A 25,788-nucleotide genomic window follows, 5' to 3' on the forward strand; every position below is an offset into this window, starting at 1 on the left:
AGTCAACTTTAATTCCCCAAGCCTGTCTGTTTGTATCTGAAAGTAGGCCATTCCACTGGTAACGTAAACATAGCTTTGGTAAAATAATCAGTGACTCCTATTGTGTTCTGTTACAAAAGAAATCAGATTCTTATTGTACTTATGTAAATAACTATATCTCCATAGTATAGAATACTCATAAAGAGTTTTCAAATTCTGGAGAAATCAAGTAGAGAAAATGAAATATCCTTCAACTTCTGCTCGCAGGAATATGCTGTACTCAATAATTAAAAGCTGTAAATAGCTGAAAAGAAAAATGTTGTCTTGACTCTGAAAAACAACAAAAAGGATCAGCAACATTTCAAGCAACAGGTCATAAAAGGATTCCTTTGGTCTTCTATTAGTTCCGTCCATGCAGTTAACTCTTGTATTGTCTGACATTGGACCAGCAGTCCTCATAACCATACCAGCTCCTGGAAGTTTGTTTGTTTGGTTTTGTTTTTTTCCTATTTCAATGCCACAATCTTTAGTTATCAGAAATCTGTATTCAAGAGAACATTTCAAAGAGCAAACACCTTTTGAATAGTTTTTAAAAAAAGAGCACAATAATCTGTGGATGAGAATAATCTCAGGACAGCCATTGTTTTATTAATTTTACTTTGATTTTTTTGAGACAGGGTCTCAAGCCACCCAGGCTGGAGTGCAGTGGCACAATTACGGCTCACTGTAGCCTCACCTTCCTGGGATCAAGCAATCGTCTTTCTTCAGCCTCCAGAGGAGCTGGAACCACAGGCAAGTGCTACCACGTCCAAATAATTTTTTGATTTTTTTGTAGAGATAAGGTCTCACTACCTTGCTCAGGTGGATCTCAAACACCTGAGCTCAAACATTCCTCCCAACTTAGCCTCCTAAAGTTCTAGGATTACAGGCATGAGCCACCGTGCCCAGTGAGGACATTACAGGAATGAGTCACTGTGTCCAGCGAGGCCATTGTTAAAGACAATCGACAAAGAAATCTGGTCATTTCTGTGGCACATAACAATTCAATGTAATAATTATTACTGATAACATATACTAAGACATTAGAATTATAGGAACCATATAACTTTGGAATACATAGTAATAACATACTTATATAAATATAGTTCAAAGAAAGTTAAACATGATTTTGTATTTGACAATGTTTTCTATAGGTTAATATGCCTAATAAGCCAAATATGTCTCTTCTGGACTTCAGGAGACCTAATACTTAAAATGCTAATGAGTTAAAATAAAAATTCTTAGTTTATAATTTTATTTTTCAAAGTGTGCAAAAATTAAAGGCTTAAAACACTTCATATCACAAAATAGAATCCCAGATAACCACAAATCATTTGTTTAGCCAAAATGATAGCTCAAAAATTTAAAAAGGCAAAAGCCTTTATTCATTGGTAGAGAGGAGACTCCGCTCCCAAACAACAGGACCAAATAATGACCGCATGTGGCCGTCTGAATCTGTGTCTTCTCTCTCCCCTACTTTTTTCAGTTTATTTAAAAGACAAATAAAAAATGTTTTATTATCTTTCAGTATTATACAAAAATCTTGTTTAAAGAGAATACCAAATTTTACCTTTCCATTAGTGTTTTATTAATGTCAAACCCAATTTTTCATAAAACCTTATAAACAAATCTATCCAATCTAAATCAGTTTGACCATAACTGTTTATAATTTTCTACTAAACAACTGATTAATGCTCCATGAAAACTCTGCTGATCACATATAAGGTGGCAGATTCTGGGCCTGTATTAGTGTGATTTTTACATTAATGATCATTCTGTAGAAAAACTAAGTAACCTGCTTCAAGTTTTGGCAAGTTGCTCACACTCACACACAGAACTTTCTTTACAAGACCAATCTGTTACAAAACTTTTATACCTTGCGTAATCCTTCTGTTTTGTCCTATTATTTTTTTAACTTAAGACAATTTTTAAAACCTCTAACTTGGAGGTTTTAAAAATTTAGAAAAGATTTAATTTAGACAAGATTACCTTTTTAAACAAAAACAATATCTTTAGGTCTTTTTATAACTTTTTACAAAAACACATTTTATAATTTTTATACACCTTGAATGTAAATCTTTTCTCAGTAGTATCAATTACATGTGTTACAATGTTAAATCTTCACAAGTTTTATTTTTAGTGAAAGCAGTTTTAATTTCATACCAAGTGCAGAGCCTAGGACACAGGACAGAAATGAAGATAATGTCTGACTCTTTCCAACATAGCTCGGGGGCATGGCTAACTCAACATGTCTCCAGGCTTTAACCTAGAAGCTGCTGGCTCTAATGCTAGCACGTTGGACAATTACAAAAAGTCATAGATATTCATAACCTTAAAACAGCAAAGAGAATATCTGACCTGCCTAATTTAGACCAAATGTCTAAATGTTGAAGAAATAATTTTATTGTACCAATGATCTTTAAAGCTATCTTTATTATTTAAAGATTATTAGAGTCATGTGAACTAAAAAGCATTTTAGTTAAATTTTTTCTGATAAAATATTTTATTTAAGTGCATATATATGCCAGTTGATTAGAGTCTTTTATATAGTTTGTTAGCAAAATATTACATATATGAAGCATATACACAGACATAGAGGAGCAGATCTAGTAGAGTTATACGGATTCTTCATTTGTCAGTTTTTAAGTTTTTCTTTTTCATTTTAGATCATCAGTCTCTTGATTACCTGTTTCCTGCCCTAAACAGTTTTTAACCATGCAGTTCCAAATTTTTATTTTAAAGGGATAATTCTTAGGTGAAATAATTATAGAAAATTTATATTTTATCTAAACCAAGGAAAAATGTGGGGGCAAAAGTTCAGTCACGATGGCCAGGAAAAGCAGACACTCTTATATGTGGAGATTTTCATAAAGTTGTTAAGTTTTTAAATGGGATTAAGGTTAGATACAAGAGGAAGGAGGAAAAGACAGGAGTAAATGGGGAACGGAAAGAATTCCATTGAATGAGAAACTTTTACAGAGGGAGAGCAAAGGCTTTAAAATAGTATCTGTACACATGTAGCTCAATATCAGCCTTAATCAAGTTGATTTTTGATTACAGAGATCTCAAAAGAAAATCTACTAAAATCTTTTATTAATAGATTTCAGCCAGGACAAATAGGTAGTATTTTTGGCTTTAAACTTTTCCAAAGGTAACTGCCCATGAGAAACTTAGAAGCCTAACTAAGGTTATGACTTAACCATGGATGCATGAGGTGTCTCAGAGAGATGGCAAGCAGTTTTTTGCAAGATTTAGAATTTCCCCAAAGATAGCTTAGAAAGGAAAATTTAAGACAGAAATTTAGAAGATGTCCATGGTGAAGAAAATCATCGAATGAATGGCAAAAAGTCTCCAAATATCACACTAGAAAGGGCTTACTGCTGTAGCTGAGAATCAAACCCAGGCTGCTGCAGTAAAAGGGAAAAACCTTAGTTACTGAGCTACAGTATGGGGCAGTTGCTGTTGGTCAGAAATAATGTAGGTCAGTCAGCTCCAAGCTTCAAGGATTTTAACTGTTCAAGAGAATCCTTAAAGCTAGCTGTGACATTATCATGTATCCTTTCAGACTGGCTGCCTGACATGAATCCAAGAATTCCAACCCTCTGTATGTGGGAGAACAAGGGACAGCACCCTCACATGGTTATGAATTCAAGTTTTCAAGGACATAAAACAAGATAAGAGGGAAACTTCAACGTTTTTGTTTCAGGGAGGTGTAGCAAATTATGTAACTGAGGAGTCTACAGGGCCAGCCCAAACAGTGGGCTTATAGGGATCCTAGGCCCCTTAGGGTTCACGGTATGAATGCTATCTCTAGGAGCAATTGAGGATGTTAGTAATCTTATGGCCTCTGGCTGTATGACTCCTGAGCCATATTTTCTAATGTTGTAGTTAATTTGTTGGTTTTACAAAGGTGATCTGGTCCCCAAGCAATTAAGGGATTTGTTTCAAGGAAGGGCTGTCATCTTTGTTTCAAAGTTAGGCTGTAATGTTCATGTTCCCTTTGTCCAGGAACAAACACATGCAGCTTGGAGATGAAAGGCAAGATGGATTCAGTCAGGTCATCTCTCTTTTACAGTCATGATTTTCTCACTGTTAGAATTTTTTCAAAGGTGTTTTCAGGATAAACATAATTTACACATTCCCATTCTATAAGAGAGAAATAGACACAAAGAAAACAGTAACAGCCCCTAAGTAAATTTGAAGTCCAGGTGGGCAAACATTACATCTGAAAGCTGGAGAGCCTTTTTTTTTTTTTTTTTTTTTTTTACTCCTTACCACACTGGGGTGAGGGTTGGAGTGGCAAGCCCTAGGCAGTGTCACCCCTATGGTTTTCCTTGGTGAATCACCCATGGGTGCTTGTACTGGTTGAAATTTTCCCAGGCAGGCATTGATTGCCATAGGGGACTTCACAATCCTGGGATCCTGGTATTGGTACCACGAGGCATTACCCATGTGGAACTCTCTGCAGTGACTTCAGTGCTGTGGCTTCACTTGGCATTGCCCTGTTGGGGACTCTTTGCAGCAGCTCCAACCCCACATTTGTGTTTGGCATCCTTCTACTAGGGGCTCTCTGCAGTGGATCTGGCCCTGTGACAACTCTCTCTCTGGACTCCCAGGCTGTCGAAAAAAAAATACTTTGAAATTTGTGGAGGCTGCCAAGCCATCATTTATGCCTTAAGTATAAGAAATACATTCATTTTCTTTATAAATTACCCAATATTTTGTATTCCGTTTTAAGCAACAAAGAAGGGACTAATACAGAAAACTGGTAATGACAAGTAGGTTGTTGCTGGAAATGAATACCTAACAATATGAAAGTGTCTTTCAAACTGGGTGATGGGCAGAGGCTAAAAGAATCTTGGAGAGGCAGATTAGTAAAAGCCTGTATTCTTGTGAGGGTTTAGAAGATAGGAAATATCTGGGAGTCCTTAGAGATTGATGAAGTGTTTGTGACCACACTGCTTTGGGAGAAATGGCACCATATAATGCATGCTGGTTCAGAGCATATACAGCCTTCTAGAGAACCTTGCCCCACAGTTACACAGTATTGTCATCTAGCAGGTGCTGGAACTGTAACTCCCAAAGGTCATTCCACCATTGTTTCAAGTGAGTTGCTTCAGGATGATAGGGAACATGGTGAATTCACTGAAGTTTCTGAGCATGAGCTCATTTCTGCCCTTCCTTGTCTGTGAAGTGAGTTCCTTGTTCTGAAGCAATGCTGTGTGGAATATCACAATGGTAGATAGGCGTTCTTTAAGTCCATGGATGGTAGTTTCCACAGAATACTTGCATGCAAGGAAGTAAAATTTATAGACAGAGTAACTGTCTTACCATTCCAGGAAGAACAAAATTCTGCCCCTTCCCTGATGAAAGCTGCCCAATGTAATCAACCTACCACAAGGAAATTGGCAGATCTTCCTGGGGAATGGTGCCATATAGGGGCTCGGTGTTAGTTTCTGCTGCTGACGGTTGGAACACTCAGAGGTGGCTGTAACCTGGTTGGCCATGGTGAAAGGAATTCCAAGTTGCTGTGTGTATGCAAAACCTCAGCCCCTACCACTGTGGCCACTTTATTCATAAGCCCGGTGACTGATGACATAGGTGCCTGGGAAAAGAGGCTGACTACTGTCAGAGAATGCATGAGCACATCCACTGGATGATTAGGGTCCAGAAGAGCTATGATAAGAGAGTGAGCCAGTTTTCCTCTGTTTCCCAGCACAGTTTAGCCAACGTTCTCTTTAAGCTTTAAGTGGCTTTTTCTGCTTCTCCTGAGGACTGGGGTCTCCTTGCTGTGTGGAGTTTTCAGGGGATTTGTAGGCCTTGGGCTACCTTTTGAGTAATTTAAGATATAAAAGCTCTCCCACTGGCCGGGCACGGGCCAAATGACAAATACACTCTGGAGTTCCATTTGTTCTAAGCCTTTAAATCTCTTCCTCTATGTTAGTCCAAGGGAGATCAGGTATATCCAACTGGCTAAATAAGGGCCATCTTTTGATTCATGGTTCAGCCAACCAACCAAACTGTTAGGGCCCTTTCTAATTTCCCATGCTGCAAAACTACAAGCAGTATCTTTTTTAATGGGCCCATATCAGTAAATCTGGGTGATCCAACTTAATGTTTCCTCCACTATTATCCTAACTCTTAATACCCTTTTCCACACATGTTCTCCAGATTTCTGCTTGTATAAATTATAAACTCAAATAGTTTTCTTGAACTGTCATGAACCTCCCGTGGGCCAAACATTGTATATCATTTTTAAGGGCAATTTGAGATTTGAGTCTCCTTACAGGTCTAGAAGCAAAAAGTAGTAATGGGTGTGGGGCCTTAGGAGAATCCACATTGCATTCCTTGGCAACTGCCTCAGGGGAGTTCGTTGACTTTCCTTCAGGCAATGCTGGCGTAATCCCTTCAGACAGAGGTGGAACCACCTATACTAGTGTGGGTGAAGAGGCTACTGCCAAGAGGATATCAGTAGTGGGTCAGGTCCTCTGGCAAAGAAGACATCACAATTTCAGAGTTCAATGTCTCCAGCCTCAACATGGTCTCCCAAAATGTTCCCAACCCAATCTACAGAGTTCCATTCTTCTCTGTACAGTGCTGTAAATTTATAGTAGATACCTTGCCAGGCTGAAAGTTCAACTTTCATAGTAATTCAGCCAACTGCACAGTGAGGGTCTGTGTTTGACTTTTAGCATTTTCAGCCCCATGACTATAGGAGATAAAATTCTCACTCAGAGCACTGTAAGAAGCTCTAAGGCGTTTTATGTGAAGCCGAATTCTGAAATTTGAATCTCTTAGCTTATCTTTTTTATCGATCACTTTACTCATGAACACTAGAAGCAGAGTCCTTCATTTTCCACAGATGTTTAAAGATGTGCTGTCAGAGTCACCAAGTTCCTTGTCTTTTATCAGTGGTTGATTAGGAGTGTCAAAGGTAGATGTTTGCATATCTCTTGAGCTGTTTATGACATAGACTAGCAATGCTGTCTGGACTATTAGAAATGGAGTCTTTAGCATTTTTAGGTATCATCAGTTTAGAGATCTAATTTTAGGAACCCCAAAACCAATGAAAGAAACTCATTCCTAAAATTCTGGTTCTCTACAATCATTCATGGTTTAAAAAATAAAACCTGTTTTAGCATTCTTCAGAGATACAGGACCAATAGGATACATATATAGATAGACAGATGGGGGGGGCATTAATTAGATAAATTGGGTCACGTGATTATGGAAGCCAAGACAGGTCTTCTGTAAGCTATAAACCATGGAGTACCAGTAGCATGGCTCATTCCAAGGCTGAAAGTCTCAGAATGAGGAAAGCTGACAGTGCAATTCTCAGTCTGAGGCCAAAGGCCTGAGAATGTGGAGGGATGCAGAAGTAAGTCCTGGAGTCCCAAAGAAGAGAGTCGGTAGTTAAGATGTCCAAGGGCAGGAGGCAGAGAGTGTACCAGCTCCAGGAGAGAGGGAGAGCAAAATCATTCTCATTACTTTTTCATTCTATCAGGGCCCCTAGCCCACTGAATGGTGCGTACCCACATAGAGGGTGGATTGTTACAGAATTCAGCTCAGGTCTGCTCAAGACTAGATATCCACACTGACATTTGCAGTGGGAGAAAAGGAGGTGTTTATCTGGACATTGTGAAGCAAGGTAGATGACGCAGCTAATGCTTAAGTTCTGGCTTCCCCGGTGGCTTGCAGGTAAGGGTTTTTTTTAAAGCAGAGGTAAATTTCAGGAAAGCAGAAGTTACTGGCAAAATTATAAATCAGTACATGGAGGTTACACATTGGTTTTGTCCTGAAAAGTCATGATATTTGGAAGCAGGGGCTTACAGCCCATACATAGATTCAAGGGTTTTCTGATTTGTAATTGGTTAAAGAAAAGAAGGTTTGTTTTAAAATTTGGGGGTCAGCAGAAAAAAATGTTAGCTCTTTGGCTAATGGATTTGCCTCCCTCTAGGCCCCTCAGGAAGAAATTTAGTACAAAGAATGGCAGTCAGAATTCAGTTTTCAGGACCCCCTTATCTGAGGTGTACTTGTCAGCAGATGCATTTGGTGGGGGTCTAGGTTTATGAAAAATGACTCAGGAATGTATGTTAAGATGTGATCTTTGGAACAAAACAAACATCTCCTGACTGTAACTTCCTTGGCTGTTGTTTAGGCTACTATTACCTTCTTGCTTATCAAGTTCCTCATTTCCTTCTCAGTGCTAGCTAGGTACCAGGGAATTCCCTTGAAGGGACTCATGATTTTCGTTTATTTCCCTGCTTGGGGAAGCTACAGGCCCCTAACAAAGGGTCCCTGCTCCATCACAGGATCTTACCCAGTCTGTCTACCGACTCACATTTCAGACCTTTCTGGTGAAACCTCATAGACCTGGAAGTAATGCTTTGCCAGTGTTCTAGGTATTCCTTAATACAGTTAGTTGACTCCTAAAACTAAACATCACGTTGAGTTTTGGAGTGTTACCCAAGCAGTTTCTCATGAGGAGTTCAAATTGCTGGGTTAAGGTGAAGCAACGATGATTTCCTTAGGGTCAAAGTGTGACTGAGAGGTGGTTGTTGCCGAATATCTGTGCAGTTCCCACAGGGTACAGTGAGGTGAGATAAAGGTGGTATTCAGCTGTCTTATATGGAGTAGTCTCACCTTGAGCAGGTTTTATAAGGGACTATATTCAATGACCACCTTGAGGAACGTGGAAGAGGCCAAAAACTGGAAACTCATGGATTTCTAAACCCTATTTCTGGTATGAGAATGTCAAAACTATGTACAAAATGAATGCCCAGGTTATATAAAATTAAAACAATTCACAGCAACATTTAAAATAGGAATTCTAGTCGCCCAATAATAACTCTCTCTCTGATCCTGAGGTAGCAGGTAAATCGAGTTGTTCAACTAATTTGAAAGTATAGGTAAGCATGTTTTCGCAATAATAGACCAGAATACGTATGATGAGCCGACACAATTTTATACTGAGAAGGGGACAGTCACAGAGAAAAAATAGTGTGTTCCATTTATTTTAAAAGGCATATTTTTTACGTATTCCCAATAGAGATGGACCATAATATTGTAAAAAGACTATTGTTTAGAAGACAGTCATAATGTGATGGACTTTGTGTGCACACAAGTGAACTTGATGTAAAAAACTTCCATTTTCACATTCTGGTGGTATCTTTAACATCATAACTTGGAGAGCGACATTAGTAGATGAGAAACATAATCTAACATAAACTTTTATAGTTCTCACACTACAAATATGGCATCTGCAAAGCTCCTAATTACCAGACATGATGCTAATGTAGAAAAAAATCCATGGACAAGGTGAGTTGCACAGTGATTTAGAAGAGTTTTATCCAAATATGAGAAATTTTAGAAAACTTTTATTACCTATTTTGCTTTCACTTTCTATCTCATGTGATCATAGGAGTGATATAAATAAATACACATATTTATATGAGTTCAAAAGTGTAAAAAGTAAAGTAGAGGTTCCTCTTCAAAGACTTTCCTCCCCATCTAATTAGGAATAAATAGTAACTTCTTTTAGAAGCAAAATTTATTCAAAGACCTGTTTTAACATTCTTAAATATCTGCTAGCTGTAATAAAGAAATCAATGTACTTTATGTTCTTAGCTCCCACAATTTAGCCTAAATATTTGCCCTGGCATTCTTATACTGGTCCAAGCAAGCATTCGGTCATAGCCTGTTCCCCTTCCTTATTTGAAGGTGTTTTTACCTTTCTCAACATTCCAAAAGTTACTTCCTCCTTCCTTTGTTCTCCTCTGTCTTTGCCTCTTTTAAAAAGTTCTAAGTTGCTAGCCAGTCAGGACAAATACAGAATGTGTGGTCCTGTTCCAGCCAATGGAAATCAGACACAGCAGTAGGGTTGATGCATCAGGTTATAAATGACCCTGTCTCCTTTGTTCGGTGTACTCTCATGGCAAAACTGCTGGCAAGTGTACTCTTTCTGCAGAAAATATAAAAATGGCCTTGCTGAGGAAATTATATGCAAGTGCTATTTCTTTATGGCACCGTGAAACAGGCATTTCAAACAAAAAGTATTATTTTCAACATATATGAGATAAAATTTTTGTGATGTCATAGTTTTTCCTTAGTTATATGCTCTGGTTGTGATGTAAAATAATGATGTATTTTACAGTTGATACATATGATACTATTGCAATTACTTGGAAAAAGCTGTCACTAGTAGCAAATACTGACAGTGTTTAGTGTAGACCTATGTAAAACAAAAATGACTGACACAAATCTCATTCAATTCAGTGAATTATTTTGCCAAGTTTAAGGATAAAGAAACACAAGTCATGGTAGGCTCTGTGGCCTTTGCTTTTTCCAAGGAAGGTTTTGCTGACTTCCGTATTTTTAGGGGTGAGACCAGGGAGGAGCAGATGGAGCATAAAGAAAGAGGGGGAAAGACAGTGAGGCAAGTGTTACATCCTTATAAGGCCTGGATTAGCCCTCACTGCCTCCGGATGTTGCATGTGTAAAGAGGAATGGGGAAAAAGTTGATTGTGCATTTGTCTTGTGCATGGTAGATCTACATTTTACATAAGATAAGCAAATGTGAAATTACAGCTGGCTCTTTGGGAACAAAAGGAAGGTAGTATTAGCATGAGTCAGTTCCCAACTTTTCCTTTGGCATAGTGAGTTTGGGATCCCAAAATTTTATTTTCCTTGTTCTTCAAAATATTTCAGAGAAAGCATTTTAGAAGAAAATGAGTGTTTGGTTATATTTTTCCCCTGATCTTTCAACAATAGGATGGTTTATTCCTAGAAGATTAGGATCCACATTTTTAAGGAGACTCATTCTAGAAGGATGTGAAGAAATAGGAGGAATAAGAAATAAAGGGAAAAATAAGAAAAAAGAGACACAGCTGGATTATAGCAACAAAGTAGAAAGCAATCCTTGAAAACCAATAGACTATATTACACAGCAGTCCATAGATAACTAGACAGTCATGAAATGTTTTATGTAAATAAATAAGATGCTGTTATTTCTCCCAAAGTTTAAGTTTTCCAGTTTCAGTCTGCATGGCTTTACAAAAAGCACAGTTTTAATTTCTACTAATTCCAAGTCAGAAAAAAATGGGAAAAAAAAAAAAAAAACATTGAAAATGTTAGTTTGGAGACTTGTAACCAGCAAAGAATTTAGGATCCAGTCTAGCTAAATTGTAGACAAATAATAAAACTGGAAAGCAATGAACAGGGCGAGAATCCAATAAAAGATGTACTGTAGTTTCATTTGAAATACATTTTTCTTTCTATGGTCTTCCATTTTTACTAAAGAAAAATCATAGTAAGACCAATTTATTTGCAAAATAAGATTTCATTTTATTGTACTTGGCCTGATTATTTTCACAAAGTGCAGCAAGGATATTTTTTTTTCCATATAGACTCTTTTAATTTGGCATTGATGGAACTTTTTTCTTAAACAAAGTGTCTAAGATTTCACTTTTCAAAAAGCCCCTCAAGCTCAAACAAGGATTTATTGTGCTTGAAAATAACTGTATGAACTGAGTGAATTCCTCTCATCTTGAGATCGCAAGATTACTTGGAGTTTCTAGGCCTGTCAGAAAGTAACATGCTTTTCTTACCACAGGTTAGAAAATCTATAAAGAAACTGCATAGAGAAGGTACAAGGCCAGTCTCTCCAAGGGAATTTTATTGGCTGTATTATTCAACCTAAATTTCTCAAAGCAATCTGCTCATAGCCAGCCAAAGCCTTGGCAAGGTAACCAGTGTCTCCAATTGTGTCCCGATACAAAAAAAAAATCTTATTGATCATATGCAAATAACTTATAATACCATCAATTAAGAATATTCATAAATAGTTTTCAAACTCTGGGGAAATCAGGTAAGAGAAAGAAGTATACTTCAAATTTTTCTCTATAAAGAGTATACCATATTCAATTGTTAAAAACTAAAAATATCTAAGAATAAAGTTTACTTTGAAAAACAAAACAAAAATAGTCATCAATGTTTCAAACAAAAAGTCCTAAAAAACTGTTTCAGTCTTCTGTTACTTCAGTCCCACATAATTACCTTGTTCGACTTTATATGGGCTTAGCAATCCTCATGAACACATCAGCCTGTTAATTAGAGTCCTGGGAGTTTTGTTGTTTTTATTGTTGTTGTTTTCATTAGTACAATGGCACAATCTCCAAAGTTATCAGAAACCTAAATTCAAGAAAACCTATCAGAATCATTTTCATGAACTCCCCTAAAGAAGCAAGTTTTGCACCACTGGTTTTTTATAAACTACTTATTGAGAATACTCAAAGTAAAACAATAATTGTGAAAGAAAAACTCTTAGGACAGTCGTAGTTACAGGTACAGTTGACAAGAAATTTGGTTATTTCTGTGTCATACAACAATTTAACATAATAATCATAATTATTACTGATGACATATAATAAGGCATGTCAGAATTATTGGCATCTCTTATGATTTTGGAGCACATGCTAACACTTAGGTAAATATAACTCAAAGAAAGTTAAATATTCATCCATGCTTCCTGTATGATTTTAACATATTAAATATGGCTAATGTGTCCCTGTAGGACTTCAGGTGACCTAATATTCAAAAAATGAATTAGGTCACTAAGGCTGAATTGGAATTTGATTTGGAAAGTTTGTGAAATGTCAAAGATTTGAAACACTTGATGTTACAAAGTAAAATCACCAATCACGATGAAATAAATTACTCATTATGCCAAAATGATATTTTAAATATTTCTAGAAAGCAAAAACCTTTTTCTTTGATATAGAGAAGGGAGATTCAGTTTCTCAAATAATAAGGTCTAATATCAGGCTGAGTGCACTGGCTTGTGCCTGTAATTCCATTGCTTTGGGAGGCCAACATGGGAAAATCATTTGAGCCCAGGAGTTCAAGACAAGCCTGGGCAATATAGTGAGACCTCGTCTCTACAAAAAAGAAATTTGTAAATTTTCTGCTTGTATTGGTGTGTGCCTGTAGTCCTAGCTTCTACAGAGTCTGAGGAAAGAGGATCACTTGAACCTATGATGTGGAGGTTGCAGTGAGCCAAGATCACACCACTGCACTCCAGCCTGGGTGACAGAGTGAGACCGTCTCAGAAAAACGAACAAAAATACCCTGAAAAAATGAAAAACCATTAACACCTAATAAATATAGTATGAGACCAACTGAACTTTACTCCCCTCTTCTTTTTTTGCAATTTGCCCAAAAGACAAACAAAAATCTTTCGGTGTCTCTTAATATTAAACAAAATCCTGGTTCAAAAAAGAAAACCAGCTTCACCTTTGCATGGTGTGGTATTAATACTAAAGCAATTTTAATAAAATTTTATAGATGAATTCATCAAATATCAATCAGTTTAATCATAAGGTATGATTTAAGAAATGCTTGTTAACCTTTTACTGTTTTCTACTGAGGAGCAGATAAGTTCACTGAGAAAATCATGTCCAGATACTGGGCTTGCGTAAGTGTGCTTTTTAACGTTCAATTTATAGAAAGACTAAATAATACCCTTTAAATTTCAGCCCACTTGGTCACACACAATATTTCTTTTGTGAGATCAATCTGCTGCAAATCTACAATTCTGTCAAACTTTCAGTTTTTTCCCTTCATTTTACCTTGGAACAACAAAAAACTTTTTTTGCAAAAGCTTCCTTTACCTTATTTTTGAGACAAGGTCTCACTCTATCACCTAGGCTGGAATGCAGTGACACAATCATAGCTTACTATAGCTTCAAATTCCTAGCCTCAAGCAGTCCTCCCACCTTAGCCTCTTGAGTAGCTGAGACAACAGGCACACACTACTGTGCCTGGCTCAGTTTTTTTTTTTTTTTTTTTTTTTTTTTTTTGTAGATGTGGTGTCTCACTTTGTTGCCCAGGCTGGTCACAAACTGCTGGCTTCATGTAGTCCTCCCATTTTGGCTTCCAAAAGTGCTGGGATTACAGGAATGAACCATCACACCAAGCCCCAACTTTCTGTATCCATTTAGCTTTATCCATCAATTTGTCTTCTATTTAAAGACAACTTGAAAACCTCTACAGTAGACGAAATTACTTTCCCGTTGTAAGGAAAACACATTTCTCATACCGAAATGTGAGACTGAAAGATTTTTGTTTGTCTTTTGGGCAAATTGCAAAAAAAGAAGAGGGGAGTAAAGTTCAGTTGGTCTCATACTATATTTATTAGGTGTTAATGGTTTTTCTATAGCAATTTTTTTCTAAAAACATCTCGCTTATATTATACACTTTGGATGCATCTAGCAGATTTAATTATATATGATAATTGTAATGTTACCTCTCAGTAACTCTTATTTTTAGTGAAAAAATCTAGGAAGTAAGAAATTTTACTTGTGTATCAGGTGCAGAGCCAGGGACAAAACACAGAGCTGCCAATAACATCTGACCCTTCCCAGTGTAGTCAGAGGGCACAGTTGGGCTAGGGAGAACACTGTATGTCCCCTGACCTTACTATGGCTATAAGAAAGATAAGTCAAACAAGTATTTAAAATATCACAGAGCAGTTTATGGCCCTAAAACATCCAGCAAAAACAGAATCTGACTTGCCTGACCAGTTCAGACCAAATATCTAAATTAAATTCTGAAGGCATTTCTATTTTATTTTACCAATTATTTGGTTTTAGCTTCGGGGTACATTTGCAGGTTTATAATACAGGTAAATTGTGTGTCACAGAGGTTTGGTGTACAATTTTGGAACATACACTAACACATGTATGTTCATTGAATCCAAAGAAAGTTAAATATTTGACCATGCCCTTTAATCAAGGATATGTCTTATGAATTTTAAGCAATGCTAAGAGATTTTATTGTACAGAGCCAGACTTCTCAAGGACAGTCGTGAGGCTATTGTAAGTCATTTGTAAAATTTGATTTTCTAATCAATTATTAAGAATATGAGATCTCTAAAACCTTTTTTATGTATCTCCAATCAAAACTTTGTAGAGGAGAGAAACAGTGATTTTTACCAAAACAGGAAGAAAAAATGATTGCACAATTTACATAAGTTGAGATCTTTGAACCAAAGAATTTATAACTGGCTAACAAGAAACCTAGACTTAAAGCTACCAAATCCAATTAAAAAACCCCCAGCCAGCTCCTTACTTGGAGATGCTGGCCCAAGCGGAAGACTGCTCTCTGCCTCCTCAGAAGCAGCAAACTCCCAGAAAGGGAGTTCTATAAGAGAACATACCTCAGACCTCAAACAAAAAGTTTGGGAGATCAGGGATCTCTGTGGGGGAGGCTCCCAGACCTCAGCAAATCATCCAATCAGTCAGAGCAATACAAAGCTTCCAGTTGGCTATACCAGGGCCCTGCTAGGAGAGTTGCTGCAGGCCAAAGGGCCAAACTCTGCACAGAACTCATTGTGGTTTCCAAAATGTAAACCAAAAAGTGACTGAGGCGGGTCTCAATAAATTTAGAGCTGGATCTTGCCAACATTGAGGATGTTCATGGGAAAAAGAAACACAAGTTACAGCAGGATCTGTGGTCTGTGCTTTTTCCAAAGAGTTTTGATGACAAGCATTTAAAGGGGAAAAAGTGAGCAGTACAGGGAGGAGGGAAAAAGAAGAAAAGAGGGCAAAGCAATGAGGCAAGTGTTTGCATTCTCATGAGGCTTTGATTAGCACTCACTGAAACCACATTTTATATGTGAAAATAGAGGAGTGGGGGATAAAGTTGATTATGCATTCATCTCATGTTTACTAGATCTACATTTTGCATAAGATAAAGTGACCATGTATAATTACAGCTATCTATTTTGGAAAAAAGGGAAGTCAGTTTTTGTGTGACACGGTTCCCAAGCCTAACTTTGCCATTGGGCATAATGATTTAGTGTCCTGAGATTTTATTTTCCTTTCAAACCTGCTATTAGTCTACACATTTTGTGTATGAGTGCATTAAGCTGTCACAGCATCTCAAGAGGTAGACACTACTATGACCTTCTGAAAGTTCTAGCTCTGAATCTGAGCTAAAGCCCTACATAAAAAGACTTAGAACAACCTTGAGCTTGACCCAGTGTCCCTACTCACATCAACTATGTTAGAATAGCATTTGTCTCTTAGAGTGAACACTTTCCAGATGCTTTTTAAAAATTCCTCACGTACCCTGTTATAATGAAATTATTTTCCTATGTTAAATTCTAAATACTCTATTTAATTCTTTTTTCTATTGAGATCTACAATCCACCTGAAATTTGTTTTGTGCATGAGTTTAAAAGTAAATTTTATTTCTCCAGATGGATATTCAGTATCCTGAAATATTTATTGAAAATTCATTTTTTCCATTAATTTTTCTTTTGGATTATTTGTTTATATATACATCTATCATATTTTCAACTCTTTTTTATTTTTACTGATTCTTCTTCTTCTTTTTTTTTTTTCTGAGACAGAGTTTCTCTCTGTCACCCAGGCTGGAGTGAGATGTTGCGATCTTGGCTCACTACAACCTTTGCCTCCTGGGTTAAAGCAATCCTCCTGCCTCAGCCTCCTGAGTAGCTGGGATTACAGATGCATGCCACCACGCTCAGCTAGTTTTATTTTTATTTTTTATTTTTGTTTTTAGTAGAGATGGGATTTCCCCATGTTGGTCAAGCTGGTCTCAAACTCCTGACCTCATGATCCATCTGCCTTGGCCTCCCAAAGTGCTGGGATTACAGGCGTGAGCCACCATGCCTGACCTATTTATTCTTGTATCTGTGCTCAAATATTACATCTTCTTATATTTTGGAGAGTTCATTTCACACTAGAAATTTCCCTCCAGAGACTGTTCTCTTCATCACTGTACTACTGAAGACAGGGAAGGATAAAACCTTGCATGTCTTGCACTTACATTAATATTCCCAGCTGTACTTCAAAAAAACAGCAGGTCATAGAATCTGTGAAGACAAAATGACCCATCTTGGATGCTAGTCCACCACGTTACTTCTGATTTGCCCCAGTTCCATGAATGCCTTCTGATCTCCCATTTATTTACTGTCCTTAGTGTAAAATCATGTCAACCCGGGTGTTATCACAAAAATTATAGGCTATGATGCATGTGGCCTCCTTGTCCATTCTGGAGGGTTGCTTTTCATTGCCTTGCTAAAGCATGTATACTCTTTCCCTGTGGAGTATTAACCCTGGGTCTGGAGAGTAACAGTGTGAATAACTACCTACCTGCAGCCATCAAAGGTTATGCTTCTGTGTGTAAGTTCCATCAATAAATTAACCAGTACTGACTACATTGATTTTCTGCCTCCTTCTTTAATTTTTCGGATCCTTTGGCATTTGAGAGTTGCTTTGTGTGTATGGCCTTTTAACGGAGCAAATGGCCAGCCGGGAAACCAAAGTATGGACAAGGGGAAGGAAGCATCTGTGGAGGAAGTTCTACAAGCGGCCTTCCTCATCCATGTGGGTGGCATTGCCCATATGCTACATGTCTGTCGGCCACTATGTGTGTTTGAGGGTGCCTCAAAAGTGACAGAGGGTGTAGAAAGGTTGTTAGTAAAATGCTACTAAAAGGTATGACTCACGGTGGTGAGAAAGGTTGCCAAGCAGTGACAGCAGTGAGTTTGCTGCTGTTATTTTCTATGTGAGTGGTCACGAAAGCACAGGTAGCAGCTGTGGCAAGTGTAGAGAAGCTAGGAAAAGAATCGCAGTGAGAAAGGAATGAGAACTTCCACGTCTGTTTTAATGTCTGTTTTTTTTGATAAACTTGAAACTCAAGAGGCACAGTCGGAAATTGTACCTTGCCACTTTGTGTGGCTGGGAGAGAGAAAGCTGTGCCAGCTGAATGTGTGGACTGTCCTTACCAATCCAGGCTGGGATGCAAATACCTGCAATTCTTGGGAACCAACCAGTGAGCCAGATGATGACATAGAGGTTAACTCAGAGGAGGAAGATCATTATCCTCCCCATTTGAGAGTGAAATTGTTCATGCAGTGGAAAGCAAAATTCCAACACACACAGGCCTGGGGAGGATTACTGGATATAGCAAAAACTTTTAAACAGTTGCCAAGAGAAAGCCTTATGTACATGAATGGTGCTGCTATGGGACACTAGTGAGGATGATATCTCCCTAGAAGGGAATGAACCTGAAAAATCGAGACAGGAGTACCCCCGGAGGTGAAATAGTCCTGTCCCATAAAGAATCCTTGCTTCTTTATGGACAAGTTACAGGGACAACTTTATGGGACAAGTTACAGGGAAAGCCATTTCAGATTTCCTGAAAACTCAAAAGGGAAGAGATTAGGTATGACTGGTTGCTAAAGGAAAATGGAAAAAGGGAGAAACAAAGTCTGCTGGACTGAAAAAAGGAGTTAAAAAAGGCGCAATTAGGATTACTAGGAAACAAGTGTGGTGTGATCTGATTTCAGCTGGGATTGACAAAGAGAATACAGATTGGCTACCCAATGGCATATTAGGGGGCTTTGGAAAGACCTGACCCCTGATCAATACTGTAGACCCCTTCTTAGTACCCGTGCTCCAACAGAAGAGGGAGAAAGACAAGAAGAAACCCTTGGTAGAAGGATCCCAATCTCTGCAATTAGTGGTGGACTTCTTTCCAGCCTGGAGACCATAGGTAGGGTCAAGGCTGCTTCTGTGTAAGAGCAATAGGGGGTGACCAGAGGCCATATTTGGAGCTCACTGTTGATTGGAGAACCTTAGTTTTAGTGGGCACAGGTGCAGAATGTGTCTTAATTGAAGGAAATCCAGAGACGCCCTGGTAAGTGGGAAGCTATAGATGGTTGTGAGGGGTTAAAAATCTGAGTGAAACAAACCCCTCTGCTCCTTAGTTTTGTCTGGAGTCCCCCCCTTTCTTACTCTCCTGTCTTTAACTCATCTATTTCAGTAAACATCTTGATAGATGTCTTCTTAGGATGCACTTTACAAACATCTGTGGGGGAATTTCACCCATGGCAAAAGGCTATATTAAGAGGGGAAGCAAAATGGGAAGGTGTACACCTCCCTCCCCACGATGTATTGTTAATGTGAGACATATAATCTTCCTGGTAGAATACAAGAAATCACAGCCACCATGGGGAAACTGGCCAAAGTTAATATTATCCGGCCAGCCCAGAGTCCTTTCAACCATCCTGTATGACCACTAAGAAAATCTGATGGCACTTGGATATGACAGTAGACAATTGGACACTACTAATCTTTCCAAGATACATGTTGCTGTGTGTAATATAACTCAAGTGATTGAGCAATTAATACAAAACATAGGCACTTATCATGCTGTGTTAGATTTAGCTAATGCCTTCTTAAGCATCCCTTTTACCCTGACTTGCAGGCATTCTATGGATGATATTCTAACTTCTGAAGACTTGTCATTGCTACAGCAACACCGAGATGCATTGGCACTCTTCAGTCCAGAGGATGGGCCATCAACTCAAAAAGTACAAGGCTTGGGACCAGCTGCAAAGTTCCTACGGATCACTTGGCCAGGTAAGACATACCGTACTTCAGGCTTGGTCATTGAAAAAATACAACAGTTTTCCATACCTAAAGCAGTTAAACAGTTTCAAAGTTTCCTACATCTTTTGGGATACTTGTGGGCTTTCATCTCATATTTATCTCAACGTTTGCCTCCCCTATACTGACTATTAAAGAAGCAATCTAAGCTGGGCACAGTAGCTCACACCTGTAATCCCAGCACTTTGGGAGACCATGGCGGGCAGATCACTTGAGGCCAGGAGTTTGAGACCAGCGTAGCCAACATGGTGAAACCTCTTCTCTATTAAAAATACAATAAATTAGCCAGGCATGGTGATTCATACCTGTAATCCCAGTTACTTGTGTGGCTGAGGCATGAGAGTTGTTTTAACCTGGGAGGCAGAGGATTTAGTGAGCTGAGATCATGTCACTTCACTCCAACCTGGGTGACAAGAGTGAGAGACCCTGTCTCAAAAAAAAAAAAAAAGTTATCTAGGATAAAGAACAAGTGGTAGTACTTGAGAAAGGTAAAATATTGATGGCTCAGGCACAAGCTCTATTTCCCCCCTTCCGGGATACCAGTGTCTTTTGATGTGACTGTAAACCCTGAAGGGACAAGACAGGTCCTCTGGCACATTCAGCATGGGAAAGCAGTTCTTCTGAGATTCTGGTCACAGCTATGGAAGTGTGCTGAAACCCAGTATTCTCCAATTGAACAACAGGTTCTGGGAGCATGTAAGGCCATGCAGCACATTGAGCCTATAACTGATCATCTGCCAGTAACAATGAGAACAGATCTCTCCATTAAGGGCTGGATAGAAGGGTTGTTTTCCAGGCCTATATCAGCTATTTCTCAAGCCTGCATTATGCAGCAGTGACATGCATACCTGCAACAATGTAGTGCCCTCTCCATGAGTCCCTTGGGAGATGCATGCTATCTTAGGGCCAGGACACTATGAGACCAGTGCTGCCCCTGTTGTGGAGCCCCTGCAGGAGATGCCACCAGTAATATACGAAGGCACATCTCCATTCCTGAAAACGCTTCGCAATTAGATGGGTGGAGCTGAGGTAACCGTTGTGTATAGATGGCAGTAACTGTACAGTTGCAGACAAATACTGTCTGACAGAGTGTTGAGGTTTCCAACTATAATAATGAATTAATCTCTTTCTCTTTGCAGTTATGTCAGTTTTGGCCTTACGTAGTTTGACATTCTGTTTTTAGGCACTGAAAATGCTTTAAGGAGTATCATGTTCTACTGGAGAACTGACCCCTTCATCTTTGTGTAATGCCCGTCTTTATTTTTAGTGACTTTCCTTGCTTGAAGACTGCTCTGTGTGTAATTCATGCAGCGACTCTTCCTTTATTTGATACGTGTTAGCCTAGGCTATTTGGTTTCATGTATTTACTTTAAATGTATACATGTCTTTATATTTCATAGATTTTAATTAACATCATTCAGTTGGGTTGACTTTCTTGATCTACAGTGACATTCTCAGTTCTTTGATTGATGCTTTTAGACTATTGACAACCAGTGGAGTTGGATTAATATCAACCACATGTGTTACTCTTTTTGATTTGTTGCCCTTGTTCTTTCTTCCCATTTTTATACTTCACTTATTTCCTGTGTTTTGTGGTTTTAATTGAGAATTTTATGCAATTCTGTTTTCTCTCCATTCTTAGCATATCAATTACATAACTTTTTTTTTTTTACTATTTTAATGGTTGCCCTATGGAATAAAACTTCTATTTATCATATTCTTAATTTAGTCTCTCAGATAATGGTTTCTGGAAAATAATAATAGCACTGATGTATTTGATTAGGCGTGCTTATGTCTACGTGTTATGTGTATATAAATATACATGTATATGTGAATGTGTACTCAGGTATAAGTGAAATGAATGACAGCACTAATAGGGAGAACAAAAGAGTTAAGATTATTTTGTTATTCTAAGATATTCACACTATCTGTGAGTGATACAGTGTTTTTTGAAAAGTATCTTGGATTCATTTTAAATGTAATATTGCAAACTCTGGGTAGGGTTTTGGACCAAGGGCCTCAGTTCTTTGCTGGCTTTGGCCTGTTTCTGCATTCAGTTTCCTCCCATGTTGGCTTCTCCCATATGGCAAATGTTCCATCAAAGCCACTAAGGGAGGGATTTTGCTAGCAACACAAGAATCACAGGCTAATATAACATAATCATCCTACTAATGTCCCATCACCATTGTAGTATTCTGTTGATTTTAAGCAACTCACAGATTCTGACTACATTCTTTAGAAGGAATTAAAATACAGAGTTACTTATCAACGTTACTTATACTTTGAGGTGGGAGTCATTGGGTACCATCTTAGGTTCTACCTACCATATCTGATCTTCTCCAATATGAAATAGTTTTTCAGTCTTCACTTATTTTCTATTACCTTGACCCTTTTGACAAGGGCCACTAGTCAGTTCTATTGTAAAATTTCCCACAATATGAATTTGTCTGATGTCTTCTCATAATTAGACTAGCGAATGGATTAAATTCAATATTTTCAATATTTATATTTATTTAAGTTTAAAGATAAGAGACTAAACAATATAGTATTTATATACGCAAACATACAGGAAAAATGAATATAAGAAAATTAGAGATTGACAAAGATAATCCATAATAATAGTTACCTTCAGCTGTTAACAAAGATGATGAAATTCAGGAGATACATTCATGGGGCATCAATGATACTGTTAATGTTCTTTCTGTTTTATAAGCTCAGCAAAGGCTTAAAATAAACTTTTGAAATTTGAGAATAGTTTTAGCTATACAGAGCGGTTCCAAATATAATACATAGAGTTTCCACAGACTCCATACACCATGTTCCTTAATAACTCCCTTACATTAGTGTGGGATACTAGTCACAATGAACCAATCAATATTACACTATTATTAACTATCCACACGTTATTCAGATTGATTGAGTTGTCATTTAATGTTGAGTTTCTGTTCCAGGATCCTATCCAGGATACCTCATTACATTTACAATTCATGCTCCTTAATCGTCTTAGACCGTGACAATTTCTCCAAGTTTCCATGATTGCTATGACATTGGCATTTCTAATTTGGGATTTCTTTGGTGTTTCTTTCGTGATTAGACTGGATTGTGGGTTTCAGGGAGGTAGACCACAGAGGGAAAGTGCCATTCTCATCACATCCTGTTAAGGGTACAGACTGTAACATGCTTTATCACTTTTGATGTTAATTTAATCACCTGAATGAGATAGTTCCAATCAAATTTCTACACTGCGAAATTACTGTTTTTTTTCTTTTACTTTCCATGTTGTATGTTTCAAAAAGATGTCACTATACACAACACACAGATAAGAAATGAAGAATTATGTTCCACTTCCTAGGGGCAGAGTGTCTGCAAAAATTATTTGGAATTAATCACAATGCAAATGCCTATTCTTCTTCAATTATTCCATATTATTCCATCATTGTTCTATCCATAGGAAAATATGGGTACTTATTTTACACTTCACTTGAAATAATTTATTTGGTTTATTGCTCAAATTGCTTCAGTATTGTCCAAGAGACTTTTTTTTTTTTTCTTGTCTTTTTTTTTTTTTTTTTTTTTGAGATGAAGTTGCACTCTGTTGCCCAGGCTGGAGTGCAGAGGTGCAATCTCGGCTCACTGCAACCTCTGCCTCCCGGGTTCACGCCATTCTCCTGCCTCAGCCTCCCGAGTAGCTGGGACTACAGGCACCTGCCACCAAACCCGGCTAATTTTTTGTATTTTTAGTAGAGACAGGGTTTCACCATGTTATCCAGGATGGTCTCGATCTCCTGACCTCGTGATCTGCCCGCCTTGGCCTCCCAAAGTGTTGGGATTACACGCGTGAGCCACTGCGCCTGGCTGGGACTTTCTTTCAGTTGGATCGTCTATAATTTTGAAATCTCCCCATAATTATGGTTTGTTGGTGTTGTGTGGCTGTTTGGTTTGTTGCATTGTTTGTTGGCATTTTCTTTTCTTCTGGCACTACTAGGTGCTGCAGGCTGATTGTATTTATTCTCTGTCTAACCCTATTATCCTCCGTTTCTTCACAATGCCCTAGGTCCTTTGAATGGGAAATGGAATTAGAAATGAAGATCTAGAGACTGTGGTATATTCATTGCCCTTAGGGCATCTGATAACATGAGGCCTTGTCAGCTGACTGAGCAAAAGAATACACATGTGTTTACTGACTTACAAATATATACATGTGTATAAATATTTCAACATGTATGCATATGTATCTATATTAAACTAACCATGAATTCCATCTAATGTTTCTGGAAGCACATGATCTAATCCAGTACCACATGAAGCTATCTACCTGTTCCAACTTGTTTGTATGTAGCTTGCACCTCTAACGTGGAACTGGTTGGCTTTGTTAACTTAATGGTATCATCCAAAAATACATGCATAGTGTTTTCAAAAGTGGTAATTTATACACCCCTGGGAAACTACTTTACCAACTAAAACTAAGTCCTTATATACAAATTATTTGTCCTTTTGACTTAGAATCTCAGAATCTCCCTCTATTTCCTAATTTACTTAGGTCAGCCCCCTTTTCCCACTCTAGTGAGCTTATTTCACACATTTTTTATACAGTTATATTATTTAGTTAATCTCTCTGTCATATCAACTAAATAAGGCTTTTTTTTTTGTATACAGTCTCGCTCTGTTGCCCAGGTTAGAGTTCAGTGGTGCGATCTTGGCTTAGCTCAACCTCTGCCTCCCAGGTTAAAGGAATTCTCCTGCCTCAGCCTCCTGAGTAGCTGGGATTACAGGCATGTGCCACCATGCATGGCTAATTTTTGTATTTTGTATTTTTAGTAGAGGCAGGGTTTTTCCATGTTGGCCAGGCTGGTCTCAAACCCCTGTCTTTAAGTGATCCCCTCCACCTCAGCCTCCAAAAGTGTTGGGATTACAGGCGTGAGCCACGGTGCCCAGCCTAAATAAGCTTTTTATTTTACTGTCTGTGTGTTACGAAGTTCTGTAGGTCTTGAATAACAGTGTCACATATTAAGTGTCACATTGTCATGTAGAACAATTTCACAGCCCCAGAGACATTTCTTGTACTTCACTGATTCAAATTTTCTGTGATCCAATCCCTTCATACTCACCGAATACTTTACTGTCTCTGTACATTTTTCTTCTTCAGAGTGTTATATAAATGGCATTAGATAGTATTTTGCCTTTTCCAACTTGTTTTATTTAGTTATCAAAATACCGTTTAGGTTTGTAAAGTATGTCTTATGGTTGTTTAGATCTGCATTTCTTGAATAACAAAATAATTGAGCATGTTCTCATGTGTTTATTGGACAAGATTACAACTTTTTTTGGAAAAATGACTCTTCAAATTATTTGCCTTTTTTATTAAGATGGTTTGCCTTTTTATTTTTGAGAAGTAAGACTTTTTATCTATTCTGGGTAACAGACCCTAAATAGCTGTGAGATTTTTAAAGATTTTCTCTCATTCTTTGATGTTACGTTTTTTCTTTTAAGGGTGTACTTTGAATCACACAATACTTTTTTGTAATGAGTTCATTGTGTCTGTTTTTTAATTTTAATACTTGATTTCTGATGAAGTTCATTATGTCTTTTTAAAATTATGTTCATTTGCTTTAGGTGTCGTAGCTTACAAACCATTTTTTAACCCAAGGCTACTGTATTAGTCTGTTCTCCCATTGGTATAAAGAAATACTGAGACTGGGTAATTTATAAAGAAAAGAGGCTTAATTGGCTCGTGGTTCTGCAGGCTGTATGGGAAGTATAGTGACTTCTGCTTCTGGGAAGGCCTCAGGAAATTTCCAATCATGGTGGAAGGCAAAGGGGGAGCCAGCACTTCACATGGCCAGAGCAGGATGAAGAGAGGGGCTGGAGTGCTACACACTTTTAAGCAACCAGCTTTTGTGAGAACTCACTCACTATCAGGAGAACAACACCAGTGATGCTAAACCATTCATGAAAAATCACCCTCAGGATCCAATCACCTCCCACCAGATCCCACGGCAAACACTGCAGATTACAATTTGACATGAGGTTTGGTGGGGACAAAGATCCAATTTATTTCAGCGATGAAGATGTATTCTTAGGTTCTCTTCTATGGATTTGGTCTATTTGGCTCCTATGTTTAGATGCATTATTAATTTGATTCAGTCATGTATATGGTGCTAGGGAGGAGATAACTTGCATGTCAATGTCCATTTGTCCCAGCAACACTGTGTGAGGAAATATTTCTTTATATTGAATTGATTTAGCAACCTTGTAAAATTGTTTTACCATGCATGTAAGAATAAATTTTCGA

The 25,788-nt window shown here is 37.9% G+C and overlaps 1 long non-coding RNA gene across 2 annotated transcripts in view; it reads left to right on the forward strand.

The window, feature by feature from the left end:
• The window catches only part of LOC129482497 (uncharacterized), a 151,558-nt gene that overhangs the window by 56,168 nt on the left and 69,602 nt on the right, over positions 1 to 25,788 (forward strand). The window contains exon 1 of one of the 2 annotated variants that reach the window (XR_010121065.1): positions 19,338 to 19,469. The exons of the other annotated variant lie outside the window; for it this stretch is intronic. This is a non-coding gene — a long non-coding RNA (uncharacterized lncRNA). Of the gene's footprint in view, positions 1 to 19,337; positions 19,470 to 25,788 lie in introns of those variants that run through there. 2 annotated transcript variants of the gene reach the window in all.

Source organism: Symphalangus syndactylus, chromosome 5 (genome assembly GCF_028878055.3).
Source record: "Symphalangus syndactylus isolate Jambi chromosome 5, NHGRI_mSymSyn1-v2.1_pri, whole genome shotgun sequence".
Taxonomy (NCBI): domain Eukaryota; kingdom Metazoa; phylum Chordata; class Mammalia; order Primates; family Hylobatidae; genus Symphalangus; species Symphalangus syndactylus.